General features: G+C 41.8%; 1 protein-coding gene across 3 annotated transcripts in view; it reads right to left on the bottom strand.

Annotated features, from left to right (window-relative positions):
• The window catches only part of IL11RA (interleukin 11 receptor subunit alpha), a 155,881-nt gene that overhangs the window by 62,091 nt on the left and 74,182 nt on the right, over positions 1–19,608 (bottom strand). For 2 of the 3 annotated variants that reach the window (XM_075842699.1, XM_075842713.1), the window contains exon 1: positions 10,055–10,224. The exons of the other annotated variant lie outside the window; for it this stretch is intronic. The gene's annotated coding sequence lies outside the window, so the exon portion shown is untranslated. Of the gene's footprint in view, positions 1–10,054; positions 10,225–19,608 lie in introns of those variants that run through there. 3 annotated transcript variants of the gene reach the window in all.

Genomic DNA, 19,608 nt, shown 5'->3' with positions numbered 1-19,608 from the left:
CTCTACTATTCCCTGTATCTCTACTTATCCCATTATCTCTACTATTCCCTGTATCTCTACTATTCCCTGTATCGCTACTATTCCCTGAATCGCTACTATTCCCTGTATCTCTACTATTCCCTGTATCACTACTATTCCCTGTATCACTACTATTCCCTGTACCTCTACTATTCCCTGTATCCCTACTATTCCCTGTATCTCTACTATTCCCTGTACCTCTACTATTCCCTGTATCACTACTAATCCCTGCATCTCTACTATTCCATGTATACCTACTAATCCCTGTATCACTACTATTCCCTGTATCTCTACTATTCCCTGTATCTCTACTATTCCCTGTACCTCTACTATTGCCTGTATCTCTACTATTCCCTGTATCGCTACTATTCCCTATATAACTACTATTTCCTGTATCGCTACTATTCCCTGTATCTCTACTATTCCCTGTATCACTACTATTCCCTGTATCACTACTAATCCCTGTATCACTACTAATCCCTGCATCTCTACTATTCCATGTATACCTACTAATCCCTGTATACCTACTAATCCCTGTATCTCTACTATTCCCTGTATCTCTACTATTCCCTGTATATCTACTATTCCCTGTATCTCTACTATTCCCTGTATCACTACTATTCCCTGTATCACTACTATTCCCTGTATCACTACTATTCCCTGTATCTCTACTATTCCCTGTATCTCTACTATTCCCTGTATCACTACTATTCCTTGTACCTCTACTATTCCCTGTATCACTACTATTCCTTGTACCTCTACTATTCGCTGTACCTCGACTATTCCCTGTATCTCTACTATTCCCTGTATCTCTACTATTCCCTGTATCTCTACTATTCCCTGTATCTCTACTATTCCCTGTATCACTACTATTCCCTGTATCACTACTATTCCCTGTATCACTACTATTCCCTGTACCTCTACTATTCCCTGTACCTCTACTATTCCCTGTACCTCTACTATTCCCTGTATCACTACTATTCCCTGTATCTCTACTATTCCCTGTATCTCTACTATTCCCTGTATCGCTACTATTCCCTGTATCCCTACTATTCCCTGTATCTCTACTATTCCCTGTATCACTACTATTCCCTGTATCACTACTATTCCCTGTATCCCTACTATTCCCTGTATCACTACTATTCCCTGTATCACTACAATTCCCTGTATCACTACTATTCCCTGTATCACTACTATTCCCTGTATCACTACTATTCCCTGTATCACTACTATTCCCTGTATAACTACTATTCCCTGTATCACTACTATTCCCTGTACCTCTACTATTCCCTTTATCACTACTATTCCCTGTACCTCTACTATTCCCTTTATCACTACTATTCCCTGTATCGCTATTCCCTGTATCACTACTATTCCCTGTATCCCTACTATTCCCTGTATCGCTACTATTCCCTGTATCTCTACTATTCCGTGTATCACTACTATTCCCTGTATCACTACTATTCCCTGTATCACTACTATTCCCTGTATCGCTACTATTCCCTGAATCGCTACTATTCCCTGTATCACTACTATTCCCTGTATCACTACTATTCCCTGTATCTCTACTATTCCCTGTATCACTACTATTCCCTGTATCTCTACTATTCCCTGTATCACTACAATTCCCTGTATCTCTACTATTCCCTGTATCACTACTATTCCCTGTATCACTACTATTCCCTGTATCACTACTATTCCCTGTACCTCTACTATTCCCTGTACCTCTACTATTCCCTGTATCTCTACTATTCCCTGTATCACTACTATTCCCTGTATCTCTACTATTCCCTGTATCTCTACTATTCCCTGTATCGCTACTATTCCCTGTATCCCTACTATTCCCTGTATCCCTACTATTCCCTGTATCTCTACTATTCCCTGTATCACTACTATTCCCTGTATCACTACTATTCCCTGTATCCCTACTATTCCCTGTATCACTACAATTCCCTGTATCTCTACTATTCCCTGTATCACTACTATTCCCTGTATCACTACTATTCCCTGTATAACTACTATTCCCTGTATCACTACTATTCCCTGTACCTCTACTATTCCCTGTACCTCTACTATTCCCTGTATCTCTACTATTCCCTGTATCGCTACTATTCCCTGTATCCCTACTATTCCCTGTATCTCTACTATTCCCTGTATCACTACTATTCCCTGTATCACTACTATTCCCTGTATCACTACTATTCCCTGTATCACTACTATTCCCTGTATCACTACTATTCCCTGTATCACTACTATTCCCTGTATCCCTACTATTCCCTGTATCACTACTATTCCCTGTATCACTACTATTCCCTGTTTCACTTCTATTCCCTGTATCACTACTATTCCCTGTATCACTACTATTCCCTCTATCACTACTATTCCCTCTATCACTACTATTCCCTGTATCACTACTATTCCCTGTATCAATACTATTCCCTGTATCACTACTATTCCCTGTATCTCTACTATTCCCTGTATCACTACAACTCCCTGTATCTCTACTATTCCCTGTATCACTACTATTCCCTGTATCACTACTATTCCCTGTATCACTACTATTCCCTGTACCTCTACTATTCCCTGTACCTCTACTATTCCCTGTATCAATACTATTCCCTGTATCACTACTATTCCCTGTATCCCTACTATTCCCTGTATCACTACTATTCCCTCTATCACTACTATTCCCTGTATCACTACTATTCCCTGTATCACTACTATTCCCTCTATCACTACTATTCCCTGCATCACTACTATTCCCTGTATCACTACTATTCCCTGTATCACTACTATTCCCTCTATCACTACTATTCCCTGTATCACTACTATTCCCTGTATCACTACTATTCCCTGTATCACTACTATTCCCTGTATCACTACTATTCCCTGTATCACTACTATTCCCTGTATCACTACTATTCCCTGTATCACTACTATTCCCTGTATCTCTACTATTCCCTTTATCACTACTATTCCCTGTACCTCTACTATTCCCTGTATCACTACTATTCCATGTATCACTACAATGCCCTGTATCCATAATATTCCCTGTATCACTACTATTTCTTGTATCACTACTATTCCCTGTATCCCTACTACTCCCTGTATCACTACTATTCCCTGTATCACTACTATTCCCTGTATCTCTACTATTCCCTGTATCACTACTATTCCCTGTATCCCTACTATTCCCTGTATCACTACTATTCCCTGTACCTCTACTATTCCCTGTATCCCTACTATTCCCTGTATCACTACTATTCCCTGTATCACTACTATTCCCTGTTTCACTTCTATTCCCTGTATCACTACTATTCCCTGTATCACTACTATTCCCTCTATCACTACTATTCCCTGTATCACTACTATTCCCTGTATCACTACTATTCCCTGTATCAATACTATTCCCTGTATCACTACTATTCCCTGTATCTCTACTATTCCCTGTATCACTACAACTCCCTGTATCTCTACTATTCCCTGTATCACTACTATTCCCTGTATCACTACTATTCCCTGTATCACTACTATTCCCTGTACCTCTACTATTCCCTGTACCTCTACTATTCCCTGTATCAATACTATTCCCTGTATCACTACTATTCCCTGTATCCCTACTATTCCCTGTATCACTACTATTCCCTCTATCACTACTATTCCCTGTATCACTACTATTCCCTGTATCACTACTATTCCCTCTATCACTACTATTCCCTGCATCACTACTATTCCCTGTATCACTACTATTCCCTGTATCACTACTATTCCCTCTATCACTACTATTCCCTGTATCACTACTATTCCCTGTATCACTACTATTCCCTGTATCACTACTATTCCCTGTATCACTACTATTCCCTGTATCACTACTATTCCCTGTATCACTACTATTCCCTGTATCACTACTATTCCCTGTATCTCTACTATTCCCTTTATCACTACTATTCCCTGTACCTCTACTATTCCCTGTATCACTACTATTCCATGTATCACTACAATGCCCTGTATCCATAATATTCCCTGTATCACTACTATTTCTTGTATCACTACTATTCCCTGTATCCCTACTACTCCCTGTATCACTACTATTCCCTGTACCTCTACTATTCCCTGTATCACTACTATTCCCTGTATCACTACTATTCCCTGTATCTCTACTATTCTCTGTATCTCTACTATTCCCTGTATCCATACTATTCCCTGTATCTCTACTATTCCCTGTATCACTACTATTCCCTGTATCTCTACTATTCCCTGTATCACTACTATTCCCTGTATCCCTACTATTCCCTGTATCACTACTATTCCCTGTACCTCTACTATTCCCTGTATCACTACTATGCCCTGTATCATTACTATTCTCTGTATCACTACTATTCCCTGTACCTCTACTATGCCCTGTATCCCTACTATTGGCCTGTATCACTACAATTCCCTGTACCCCTACTAGTCACTGCACCCCTACTATTCGATGTATCCCTATTTCCTGCAGCCATACTCTTCCATGCCCCTCTACAAATTCCCTACATCCCTTCTATTTCCTGCAACCCTATTATTTCTTATACCCCACACATGTATTGAACCCCTACTATTCCTTGAACCCTTACTATTCCCTACACCTCTACTATTTCCTGTACCCCTACAATTCAATTCAACCCCCCCTTTTCAGACCATAGACGCAGCATTATTATTGATGATAATCACACATACATCACAGATTTATCTTATCATTTATAGTCACTGTTTCCTCCATCATTCTCTGCACTGCAGCACTGCCTTATCTCCTTCATATAGCTCTGTTCATCCTAAGCTTCCTGGTTCATGAATACAATGCTAGAACTACAGTAAAGACTGACACCTATACAGGCAGTACATTAGAAGGGAAGCAGGAGGATAGGACGCGGACATCCAGTTTTAATACAATTAATTCCATTGTACAATTTCAATTTTTTTGTAGCTAAGAAAAAGTAAGCTTCTCTAACAAGTCCCTCCCCCACACCGGGGATAATTGTGTGTTATTCGCATCCGCATGTTTCATCCGATATAATTGAAGAGATTTATGGTCGTTCACTGACTTTTTATTGCATCGGCATTCGCTGCTACGCAGATGTTTGGGGAAGATGCTCACAGGACACGCGGCCGCCGTCAGCCATAGTTGTAGAAACATCTTATCCCAGGTTGTTATTTTATACAGCCTCCCAGCTGTTATATGGAGATGCTAGTGGTCTGTACTCATAGCGGAGCCAATTATCCGAATATTACCAAAATAACCACATGGGTAACAGACCCTGGGTGATAACCCCTAGCGGCTGCTGCAACAGTGCCCACAGGGGAGGAAATATACACCCCCTGCTCCTCTCCGACTGCTCACCATGTGTGTCAGTCTTCACTGTAGCTCTGTCATTCCATTTATGAACCAGGAAGCTTGAGATAAATGGTGTCCTATGGTATATGACAATCTTATACACCGTGATATAGCATTTAACACTATACTACACCATGTTATAACATATAACACTATATTACACTATGATTTACCATATAACACTATACTACACCATGTTATAACATATAACACTATATTACACTATGATTTACCATATAATACTATAGTACAGGTAACTACACTATGAAATACCGTATTATACCATATTACGCCATGATGTACCATATAACACTATATTACCCTATACTACACTATGATATACCATATGACACCATGATATTACACAATATAACGCCACATTACACCATGATCTACCATATTACACACTATGATATTACATCCTATTACCCCGTATTACACCATGATCTACCATATAAGACTATATTACACCATGATATACTATGATATACCATATTACACACTATGATATTACATTATATTACCCCATATTACACCATTATTTACCATATAACACTATATTACACCATGATACACCATATAACACTATATTACACCATGATACACCATATAACACTATATTACACCATGATACACCATATAACACTATATTACACCATGATACACCATATAACACTATATTACACCATGATACACCATATAACACTATATTACACCATGATACACCATATAACACTATATTACACCATGATACACCATATAACACTATATTACACACTATGATATTACATTATATTACCCCATATTACACCATTATTTACCATATAACACTATACTACACCACGATATACCATATAACACTATATTACACCATGATACACCATATAACACTATATTACACCATGATACACCATATAACACTATATTACACCATGATACACCATATAACACTATATTACACCATGATACACCATATAACACTATATTACACCATGATACACCATATAACACTATATTACACCATGATACACCATATAACACTATATTACACCATGATACACCATATAACACTATATTACACCATGATACACCATATAACACTATATTACACCATGATACACCATATAACACTATATTACACACTATGATATTACATTATATTACCCCATATTACACCATTATTTACCATATAACACTATACTACACCATGATACACCATATAACACTATATTACACACTATGATATTACATTATATTACCCCATATTACACCATTATTTACCATATAACACTATACTACACAATGATACACCATATAACACTATATTACACACTATGATATTACATTATATTACCCCATATTACACCATTATTTACCATATAACACTATACTACACCACGATATACCATATAACACTATATTACACCATGATACACCATATAACACTATATTACACCATGATACACCATATAACACTATATTACACCATGATACACCATATAACACTATAGTACACCATGATACACCATATAACACTATATTACACCATGATACACCATATAACACTATATTACACCATGATACACCATATAACACTATATTACACCATGATACACCATATAACACTATATTACACCATGATACACCATATAACACTATATTACACCATGATACACCATATAACACTATATTACACACTATGATATTACATTATATTACCCCATATTACACCATTATTTACCATATAACACTATACTACACCATGATACACCATATAACACTATATTACACACTATGATATTACATTATATTACCCCATATTACACCATTATTTACCATATAACACAATGATACACCATATAACACTATATTACACACTATGATATTACATTATATTACCCCATATTACACCATTATTTACCATATAACACTATACTACACCATGATACACCATATAACACTATATTACACACTATGATATTACATTATATTACCCCATATTACACCATTATTTACCATATAACACTATACAACACAATGATACACCATATAACACTATATTACACTATGATTTTACATCCTATTACCCCATATAAACCATTATTTACCATATAACACTATATTACACTATGATACGACATTATATTACCCCACATGACACCATTATTTACCATATAACACTATACTACACCATGATATACCATATAACACTATATTACACCATGATTTTACATCCTATTACCCCATATAAACCATTATTTACCATATAATACTATATTACACCATGATATACCATATAACACTATATTACACCATGATATACCATATAACACTATATTACACCATGATTTTACATCCTATTACCCCATATAAACCATTATTTACCATATAACACTATATTACACTATGATACACCATATAACACTATATTTACAACATTCTACACTATGATATACCATATTATGCCATGATATTACATCATATTACCCCATAGTACAATATGATTTATCATATAACACAATATTACACCTTACTACACTATGATATACCATACTATTACCCCATATTACACTATGATATACCATACTATTACCCCATATTACACTATGATATACCATACTATTACCCCATATTACACTATGATATACCATACTATTACCCCATATTACACTATGATTTACCATATAAGACTATATTAAACCATACCATACTATGATATACCATATTACACACTGTGATATTACATTATATTACCCCATATTACACTATGATTTACCATATAAGACTATATTACACCATGATATACCATATAACACTATATTACACCATGATTTTACATCCTATTTCCCCATATTACACCATTATTTACCGTATAACACTATATTACACCATACTACACTATGATATACCATAATACACACCATGATATTACATTATATTATCCCATATGACACTATAATATACTTTATAACACTATACTACACCATGATATACCATATAACACTATACTACACTATGATATACCATATTACACCATGATATTACACCATATCACCCATAATTTACCATATACACTGTGTATATATATATATAACACTATTATATACCATGTGACACCATGCTACATCATATCACTTTATATTAAGCCCTGTTATACAATAGTGAGCAAAATGACACCATTTTACACCATAATTAAACAATATTACATTTGGAGCTGGAGCTGCTCACCCTCCATCGAACGTTTATCACATCACCAAAGGTTAATAGCAGGAAAGCCCATTTAAAGGGATCCTTTACTGTTGCTACTTTGGCCAGACCTCAACATAAAATCTTTGGGTGTCCATTGGTTAGGTCCTATACAATTACATTCACAGCTGCATTGGGTCTCCCAAATCACCACATCCTTATAAGGTCCGGATAACTCCAAAGGGCACCTGAAGGTCTAATTTAGTCACACATCTGGAATCAGAGATCATGGCAACCCCATTAAGTTGTTACCCTAATATCACTCCTGACCAGTCCCATCCATCTGCTTCATCGTGCCACCAGTACTGAAGTCCTCGAGGCAAAAATACATCTAGAAGAGAAGGGAAAGATTGAAGAGGCACCAAGAACACGGCTGCCATCAGGATACTGAAGCCGGAACGAGGAGTAACATATGTGAAGATGGATTCACATTGGAGCCGTCCAACTTTGGTCAATTCAACAACTCATTGCAAGAGATTTTGAGCTATGGGCACAGTCCACATAACAGAAGGGTCAACGGCATGAAACATGGAGCCCAATATTCATCATATATAAGAAGACATGAGACTGGAATATTAGAAAGAGGGAGGAAGACATAATAATTATGAACCATCAGATCTCGGAACATCTTCCAGCAGACGAGGCGTCTACACTCATGGAATATTATGGGTAACAATGTATCAATCTGACGTATAAGCTGCAACAAATGTATCAAATATTGCACAACATTTTACAGATTTTTCTGCGTCTGCTCCTTACGTATATGTACAATCACTCTCATCATTCTCATCTCTTTTATCAATATGCCAAAATTATGTCTAAATCTGTAGATCAGATTGGACAAAAAATGGTTTAATTTATGGTAAAATAGCAGGTAAACTTTTCCTGGTGCGCAGGCGCAGAACTGATCCCATCTATTATTACAATCATTAATCATCGTACGAAACTTACTGAATTCCTGACACCACTCGGTACGTTAAATTAAATCGCAACGTGGACCGGTGGCCATGGAACCGGAGAAGTCATATCTATTACTAGGTTTAATTTCACTGAGCTGTAATATTTTTCTCCTACTATATTTCTCGATTGTCATTTTTCAAACATTTTATTTAATAAAATGGTAAAAGAGAGTATGATATCTAAAAAATTGTAAAATGAAACAATAAAAGTTTGAGAATTTGAGGAAAGTCGGGAGGGTGACTGTCAGTCCCCCTGTGATTGTTATATACGGTATTGTGCCCTCTAATAAAACATCATGACCCCGCTACATACACAGCGCTGATACAATGTAACAAACACTGGTTATACTTCGATCAGTCACTCTGCCCCGAGGCTGCATACAATCCAGGGTTGTGCTCCAGGAATGAAAGGCTTGCTGCCACCAGCTGAGCGCCCAGTGCCCCCTGAGCCTGGTCTTCTTACCTTCACCTCCCCTCAGTGACTTCCCTGCAGCACAGCATAGTGGATCTGAGCCCCAGCTCTGCACAGGAGGCTTGTGCTTTGGAAAAACTCAAAAAACTCAGAGCGAAATCAGAAGAAAAATAGAAATATGAGAAAGTGAAGTGTCCTGCCAGGCTGCTCAGATCCCAGCGCCAACCCCCTCCCTCCAGGACTGAAACCTGAGCCTAGCCTATGGGTCCCAGCCAAGAGCTCAACAGAGGTGCAGCTGGGGGACACAGCCAAGTCCTTCACTGCTGGCAGCAAGTCGACCCCCTCCTCCCTCCAGAAAATACATACAACCCACTGACACACTGCTTATGCTTTACACACTGCTCACTGCACTGCCCCCCAGTAACTGCAGTGCACTACCCCACACCCAACATTAATGACTGCACTAGGCTGCGTCTCAACAATACTGAAACAACACTATACTCATAATACTACTGACACACTATTATGTTCCTGATACTATTGAGACACTACTATACTCATAATACTACAGACACACTACTATACTCCGAATACTATTGACACACTACTATACTCCTAACACTACTGACACACTACTATACTCCTAACACTACGGACACACTACTATACTCCTTACACTACTGACACACTACTATAGTCCTAACACTACAGACACACTACTATACTCCTAACACTACTGACACACTACTATACTCCTAACACTACTGACACACTACTATACTCCTAACACTACTGACACACTACTATACTCCTAACACTACTGACACACTACTATACTCTGAACACTACAGACACACTACTATACTTCTTACACTACTAACACACTACTATACTCCTAACACTACTGACACACTACTATAGTCCTAACACTACAGACACACTACTATACTCCTAACACTACGGACACACTACTATACTCCTAACACTACTGACACACTACTATACTCCTAACACTACAGACACACTACTATACTCCTTACACTACTGACACACTACTATACTCCTAACACTACTGACACACTACTATACTCCTAACACTACGGACACACTACTATACTCCTTACACTACTGACACACTACTATAGTCCTAACACTACAGACACACTACTATACTCCTAACACTACTGACACACTACTATACTCCTAACACTACTGACACACTACTATACTCCTAACACTACTGACACACTACTATACTCCTAACACTACTGACACACTACTATACTCTGAACACTACAGACACACTACTATACTTCTTACACTACTAACACACTACTATACTCCTAACACTACTGACACACTACTATAGTCCTAACACTACAGACACACTACTATACTCCTAACACTACGGACACACTACTATACTCCTAACACTACTGACACACTACTATACTCCTAACACTATTGACACACTACTATACTCCTAACACTACCGACACACTACTATACTCCTTACACTAATGACACATTACTATAGTCCTAACACTATAGACACACTACTATACTCCTAACATTACTGACACACTACTATAGTCCTTACACTACTGACACACTACTATACTCCTAACACTACTGACACACTACTATCCTCCTTACACTACTGACACACTACTATACTCCGAACACTACGGACACACTACTATACTCCTAACACTACTGACAAACTACTATACTCCTAACACTACTGACACACTACTATACTCCTTACACTACTGACACACTACTATACTCCTAACACTACTGACACACTACTATACTCCTAACAATATTGACACACTACTATACTCCTAACACTACTGACACACTACTATACTCCTAACAATACTGACACACTACTATACTCCTAACACTACAGACACACTACTATACTTCTTACAATACTGACACACTACTATACTCCTAACACTACTGACACACTACTATACTCCTAACACTACTGAAACACTACTATACTCCTAACACTACTGACACACTACTATACTCCTTACACTACTGACACACTACTATACTCCGAACACTATGGACACACTACAATACTCCTTACACTACTGACACACTACTATACTCCGAACACTACGGACACACTACTATACTCCGAACACTACGGACACACTACTATACTCCGAACACTACGGACACACTACTATACTCCGAACACTACTGACACACTACTATAGTCCTAACACTACAGACACACTACTACTGTAAAGGATCTGCCAGACACAACTTCTGTGTCGACGCCCATAGGTAATCAGTCTGCACCTGCTTCTATGTCTGTGAGACTGACTCCATCTTCCACCACCCAGGATGGCAGGCTTAGGAGTGGGAGAGCCTATCACAGCCTGGCCAGACGGAGATAGCTCCCGCCCTCTGTCTATTTATACCTGCCTTTCCTGTTCCTCCTTTGCTTGTGATTCTTCTCTGTTGGTTTCCTGGCCCTGCTGCAGCTTCTTGAACTACTGATCCTCTGCTTGTGATTGACCTTGGCTTTTCTGACCACTCTTCTGCTCTGCGTTTTTGTACCTCGCTCATCTCCTGGCTTGACTCGGCTCGTTCACCTCGCTTGTTGCTCACGGTGTTCCCGTGGGCAACTTCTCCATTTCCCTGGCTTCTTTGTACCCTTGTCTGTTTGTCTGTCGTGCACCTATTGAGTGTAGGGACCGTCGCCCAGTTGTACCCCGTCGCCTAGGGCGGGTCGTTGCAAGTAGGCAGGGACTGAGTGGCGGGTAGATTAGGGCTCACTTGTCTGTTTCCCTACCCCGACATTACATAATCACAAGCCTATATACCTAGTCTACCCTGGTCCCTGACACTACTATGGACCCCCTTGAGACCCTGGCTCAGCAAATGCAGGGCCTCTCCCTACAGGTCCAGGCCCTGGCTCAGAGGGACATCCGGCCTGATGCTGCCCTGGTAGTGCCCCTCACCTCACCTCTTGAACCCCACCTCAAGTTGCCTGACCGGTTCTCAGGGGACCGGAAGACTTTTTTCTCCTTTCGGAAGAGTTGTAGGCTCTATTTTCGCTTAAAGCCCCACTCCTCTGGTTCTGAGAGCCAGCGGGTGGGTATAATTATGTTCCGGCTCCAGGACGGGCCCCAAGAATGGGCCTTCTCCTTGGCTCCTGACGCCCCTGAACTTTCCTCCATTGATCTTTTCTTTGCTGCTCTCGGGCTCATTAATGATGAGACTGACAAGACTGCCTTTGCCGAGAGTCAGCTGAGGAGTATTGTTCTGACTTTAGGAAGTGGTGTGTAGCTTCTCGGTGGAATGACCCTGCCTTAAGGTGCCAGTTTAGATTGGGTCTGTCGAACACCCTGAAAGACCTGCTAGTTAGCTATCCCTCTTCTGACTCCCTAGATCAGGTTATGGCTTTAGCGGTACGACTTGACCGACGTCTCAGGGAACGACGACTTGAACGTGTTTGTGTTTTCTCCTCTGACTCCCCCATGATGCCTCCCGAGGTTCCGTTGCTTCGTTCTTCCACGGAAGACTCAGAGGTACCTATGCAACTCGGGGCCTACGTGTCCCCCCAACAACGTAGAGAGTTCCGCAGGAAGAATGGTCTCTGCTTCTACTGTGGGGATGACAAGCATCAAGTGAACAACTGTCCTAGGCATAAGAATAAGCAGCCGGAAGAACTTCCGCGCCTAAGTGACCATCGGGGAGGTCACTTGGGCGCACAGGTATTTCCCGTAAATATGAAACGTAATTAAATCTTGCTTCCCTTTCAGGTCTCTTTTGGTGGTAGGTCTGCTACCGGCAGTGCCTTCGTGGATTCAGGGTCTTCTGCTAATATTATGTCTGTGGAATTTGCTATGTCTCTAGCTATGCCATTGATTGATTTGCCTAAACCTGTCCCGGTAGTGGGTATCGACTCCACTCCTCTTGCTAATGGTTATTTTTCACAGCAAACCCCTGTTTTTGAACTCCTTGTGGGCTCCATGCATTTGGAGCAGTGCTCTGTACTGGTGATGCAGGGATTATCGTCCGATTTGGTTTTAGGCCTTCCCTGGTTGCAGTTGCATAATCCCACTTTTGACTGGAATACTGGGGATCTTACCAAATGGGGTAATGAATGCATGACGTCATGTTTTCCTGTTAATTCTATTTCTCTCCCTGAGGAGGTGAACACTCTACCTGAGTTTGTTGAGGACTTCGCTGATGTTTTCTCTAAAGAAGCCTCCGAAGTGTTACCACCTCATAGAGAATATGATTGCGCAATTGATTTGGTACCAGGAGCTAAGCTCCCTAAGGGTAGGATATTTAATCTCTCTTGTCCCGAATGTGAAGCCATGAGAGAGTATATCCAGGAATGCCTGGCCAAGGGTTACATTCGCCCCTCTACTTCTCTGGTAGGTGCTGGCTTCTTCTTCGTAGGGAGGAAGGATGGTGGTCTTAGGCCATGCATTGACTACCGAAACTTGAATAAGGTCACTGTAAGGAACCAGTATCCCCTTCCTTTGATTCCTGATCTCTTCAATCAGGTTCAGGGGGCCCAATGATTCTCTAAGTTTGATCTACGGGGGGCTTATAACCTTATCTGCATCAAAGAGGGGGATGAGTGGAAGACTGCGTTTAACACGCCCGAAGGTCATTTCGAATACCTCGTCATGCCCTTTGGGTTGTGTAATGCTCCCGCGGTCTTCCAGAATTTCATAAATGAGGTTTTAAGAGATTACCTGGGGGTATTTCTTGTAGTGTACCTTGATGACATACTTGTGTTTTCCAAGGACTGGTCCTCCCACATTGAGCATGTCAGGAAGGTGCTCCAGGCCCTTCGGGAAAACAAACTGTTTGCTAAGACCGAAAAATGTGTGTTTGGGGTGCAGGAGATACAGTTTTTGGGTCAAATCCTCACTCCTCATGAATTCCGCATGGACCCCACCAAGGTCCAGGCTGTGGCGGAATGGGTCCAACCTGCCTCCCTGAAGGCGTTACACTGCTTCCTGGGGTTCGCTAATTATTAGAGGAGATTTATTGCTAACTTCTCGGTCATCGCTAAGCCTCTTACGGATCTCACTTGCAAAGGTGCTGATCTCCTCCACTGGCCTCCTGAGGCTGTCCAGGCTTTTGAGGTCCTTAAGAAGTGCTTTATCTCTGCCCCAGTGCTGGTTCAGCCCAACCAAATGGAGCCATTTATCGTGGAGGTTGACGTGTCCGAGGTGGGAGTGGGGGCTGTCTTGTCAAGGGTACCAGGTCCCTCACCCATCTCCGCCCCTGTGCCTACTTCTCCAGGTTGTTTTCGCCCACTGAGAGTAACTATGATATTGGCAACCGTGAACTCTTAGCCATTAAATGGGCATTTGAAGAGTGGCGCCACTTCCTGGAGGGGGCTAGACACCAGGTTATGGTCCTTACCGACCACAAGAATCTGGTTTTCCTAGAATCTGCCCGGAGGCTAAACCCGAGACAAGATCGATGGGCGTTATTTTTTACCAGATTCAACTTTTTGGTCACCTATAGGGCTGGGTCTAAAAATATTAAGGCTGATGCACTGTCGTGTAGCTTCATGGCCAGCCCTCCTTTGGAGGAAGATCCTGCTTGTGTTTTTCCTCCAGGTATAATCATTTCCTCTATTGATTCTGATTTAGTCTCTGAAATTGCGGCTGATCAAGGTTCAGCTCCCGGGAACCTTCCTGAGAACAAGCTGTTTGTTCCCCTGCAATTCCGGCTAAGAGTACTTAGGGAAAATCATGACTCTGCACTATCTGGCTATCCAGGCATCCTGGGTACCAAGCACCTCATTGCCAGAAACTATTGGTGGCCTGGGTTGCTCAAAGACGTTAAGGCCTACGTCGCCGCTTGTGAAGTTTGTGCTAGGTCCAAGACTCCCAGGTCCCGACCAGCGGGCTTACTATGTTCTTTGCCCGTTCCCCAGAGACCTTGGACCCATATCTCCATGGATTTCATCACCGATTTGCCTCCATCTCAAGGCAAGTCGGTGGTGTGGGTTGTAGTAGACCGCTTCAGTAAGATGTGCCACTTTGTGCCCCTCAAGAAACTACCCAATGCTAAGACGTTAGCTACCTTGTTTGTCAAACACATCCTGCGTCTCCATGAGGTCCCTGTCAATATTGTTTCTGACAGAGGGGTACAATTTGTTTCATTGTTTTGGAGAGCCTTCTGTAAAAAGTTGGAGATTGATCTGTCCTTCTCCTCTGCCTTCCATCCTGAAACTAATGGCCAAACTGAGAGGACTAATCAGTCTCTAGAACAATATTTAAGGTGTTTTATCTCTGACTGTCAATATGATTGGGTCTCATTCATTCCCCTCGCCGAATTTTCCCTTAATAACCGGGTCAGTAATTCGTCAGGGGTCTCTCCGTTTTTCTGTAATTTTGGGTTTAATCCACGGTTCTTCTCCATTTCACCTGGTAGTTCCAACAATCCCGAGGTAGATGTCGTTCAGAGGGAACTGTGCACAGTCAGTGCCCAGGTTCAGAAGAACCTAGAGGAGTCCCAGAGCATACAAAAGACTCAGGCAGATAGAAGACGTTCTGCTAACCCCTTGTTTCTGGTCGGGTATCTGGTGTGGCTATCGTCATAAAATGTGCGCCTTAAAGTCCCGTCCAAGAAGTTTGCTCCCCGGTTTATAGGGCCATACAAGGTCATTGAAGTCCTTAACCCTGTCTCCTTCCGACTGTAGTTGCCCCCGTCTTTTCGAGTACACAACGTGTTTCATGCCTCCCTCCTTAAACACTGCTCCCCGTCCTTGGCTCCCTCGAGGAAACCTCCGGTCCCTGTTCTCACCCCTGAGGGGGTAGAATTCGAGGTGGCCAAGATTGTGGACAGCAGGATGGTCCAAGGCTCCCTCCAGTACCTGGTCCATTGGAGGGGATACGGGCCTGAGGAGAGGACTTGGGTACCCGCCCGGGATGTTCACGCTGGGGTATTGCTCAGGAGGTTCCACCTTCATTTCCCCAATAAACCAGGTCCACCTAGAAAGGGTCCGGTGGCCCCTCATAAAAGGGGGGGTACTGTAAAGGATCTGCCAGACACAACTTCTGTATCCACGCCCATAGGTAATCAGTCTGCACCTGCTTCTATGTCTGTGAGACTGACTCCATCTTCCACCACCCAGGATGGCAGGCTTAGGAGTGGGAGAGCCTATCACAGCCTGGCCAGACGGAGATAGCTCCCGCCCTCTGTCTATTTATACCTGCCTTTCCTGTTCCTCCTTTGCTTGTGATTCTTCTCTGTTGGTTTCCTGGCCCTGCTGCAGCTTCTTGAACTACTGATCCTCTGCTTGTGATTGACCTTGGCTTTTCTGACCACTCTTCTGCTCTGCGTTTTTGTACCTCGCTCATCTCCTGATTTGACTCGGCTCGTTCACCTCGCTTGTTGCTCACAGTGTTCCCGTGGGCAACTTCCCCATTTCCCTGGCTTCTTTGTACCCTTGTCTGTTTGTCTGTCATGCACCTATTGAGTGTAGGGACCGTCGCCCAGTTGTACACCGTCGCCTAGGGCGGGTCGTTGCAAGTAGGCAGGGACTGAGTGGCGGGTAGATTAGGGCTCACTTGTCTGTTTCCCTACCCCGACATTACAACTATACTCCTAACACTACTGACACACTACTATACTCCTAACACTACTGACACACTACTATAGTCCTAACACTACTGACACACTACTATAGTCCTAACACTACTGACACACTACTATACTCCTAACATTACTGACACACTACTATAGTCCTTACACTACTGACACACTACTATACTACTAACACACTAAAATACTCCTAATACTACTGACACACTACTATACTCCTAACACTACAGACACACTACTATACTCCTAACACTACAGACACACTACTATACTCCTAACACTACAGACACACTACTATACTCCTTACACTACTATACTCCTAACACTACTGACACACTACTATACTCCTAACACTACTGACACACTACTATAGTCCTAACACTATTGACACACTACTATAGTCCTAACACTATTGACACACTACTATACTCCTTACATTACAGACACACTACTATACTCCTAACACTACTGACACACTACTTTACTCCTAACAATACTGACACACTACTATACTCCTAACACTACAGATACACTACTATACTCCTTACACTACTGACACACTACTATACTCCTAACACTACTGACACACTACTATACTCCTAACACTACTGACACACTACTATACTCCTAACACTACTGACACACTACTATACTCCTAACACTACTGACACACTACTATACTCCTAACACTACTGACACACTACTATACTTCTTACAATACTGACACACTACTATACTCCTTACACTACTGACACACTACTATACTCCTAACACTACTGACACACTACTATACTCCTAACACTACAGACACACTACTATACTCCTTACACTACTGACACACTACTATACTTCTTACACTACAGACACACTACTATACTCCTAAGACTACAGACACACTACTATACTCCTTACACTACTGACACACTACTATACTTCTAAGGGCGGGTTCACACATGGCGGAATTGCACTTAAATTCCGCTGCGGACACTCCGCAGCGTTAATCCGCAGCGGAGCCGTTTCTACATTGACTTTCACTTTAATTTAGCAGTGTTCGTTTACACGATGCGTACAATTCCGCTGCGGAGCATAGGCTGCGGAGCGGAATTTGGTGTCCGCAGCATGCTCTGTCTGTTGCGGAGCAGTGGCGGACTCATGGCGGAATTTCTCCATTGACTTCAATGGAGATTCAAAGTTCCGCAATGAAGTCCGCAGCTGTCATGCACATGTCATGTGTGCTGCGGATGCGTCTTGCTTTTTTTACTTGACATTTCTTCATTCTGGCTGGACCTATGTATTTCTAGGTCTACAGCCAGACTGAGGAAGTCAATGGGGCTCCCGTAATGACGGGAGCGTTGCTAGGAGACGTCTGTAAATAGTCACTGTCCAGGGTGCTGAAAGAGTTAAGCGATCGGCAGTAACTGTTTCTGCACCCGGGACAGTGACTACCGATCCCAATATACATGTATCTGTAAAAAAACATATAAGTTCATACTTACCGAGAACTCCCTTCGTCTGTCTCCAGTCCGGCCTCCCAGGATGACGTTTCAGTGTAAGTGACGGCTGCAGCCAATCACAGGCCAAGCACAGGCTGCAGCGGTCACATGGACTGGCGCGTCATCCAGGGAGGTCGGGCTGGATGCCGAAAGAGGGACGCGTCACCAAGACAACGGCCGGTAAGTATGAAAATCGTTTACTTTCACTAGGGAAAGTGCTGTCCCTTCTCTCTATCCTGCACTGATAGGGAGAAGGGAAGCACTTTTCCCGCAGTCTGCAGCAGCTAGTCCGCATCAATGTACTGCACATTTTGTGCAGATCCGCTGCAGAATCTGCAACGCAGATTCTGTGCGGCATCGATGCGGACAGTTGCGGAGGAATTCCGCCATGTGTGGTCATGCCCTAACACTACAGACACACTACTATACTTCTTACAATACTGACACACTACTATACTCCTAACACTACTGACACACTACTATACTCCTAGCACTACTGAC

Source organism: Rhinoderma darwinii, chromosome 1, assembly GCF_050947455.1.
Source record: "Rhinoderma darwinii isolate aRhiDar2 chromosome 1, aRhiDar2.hap1, whole genome shotgun sequence".
NCBI classification, from domain to species: domain Eukaryota; kingdom Metazoa; phylum Chordata; class Amphibia; order Anura; family Rhinodermatidae; genus Rhinoderma; species Rhinoderma darwinii.
The sequence above is the reverse complement of the archived record's forward strand: the minus strand, read 5'-3'. Positions and strand labels throughout refer to the sequence as shown.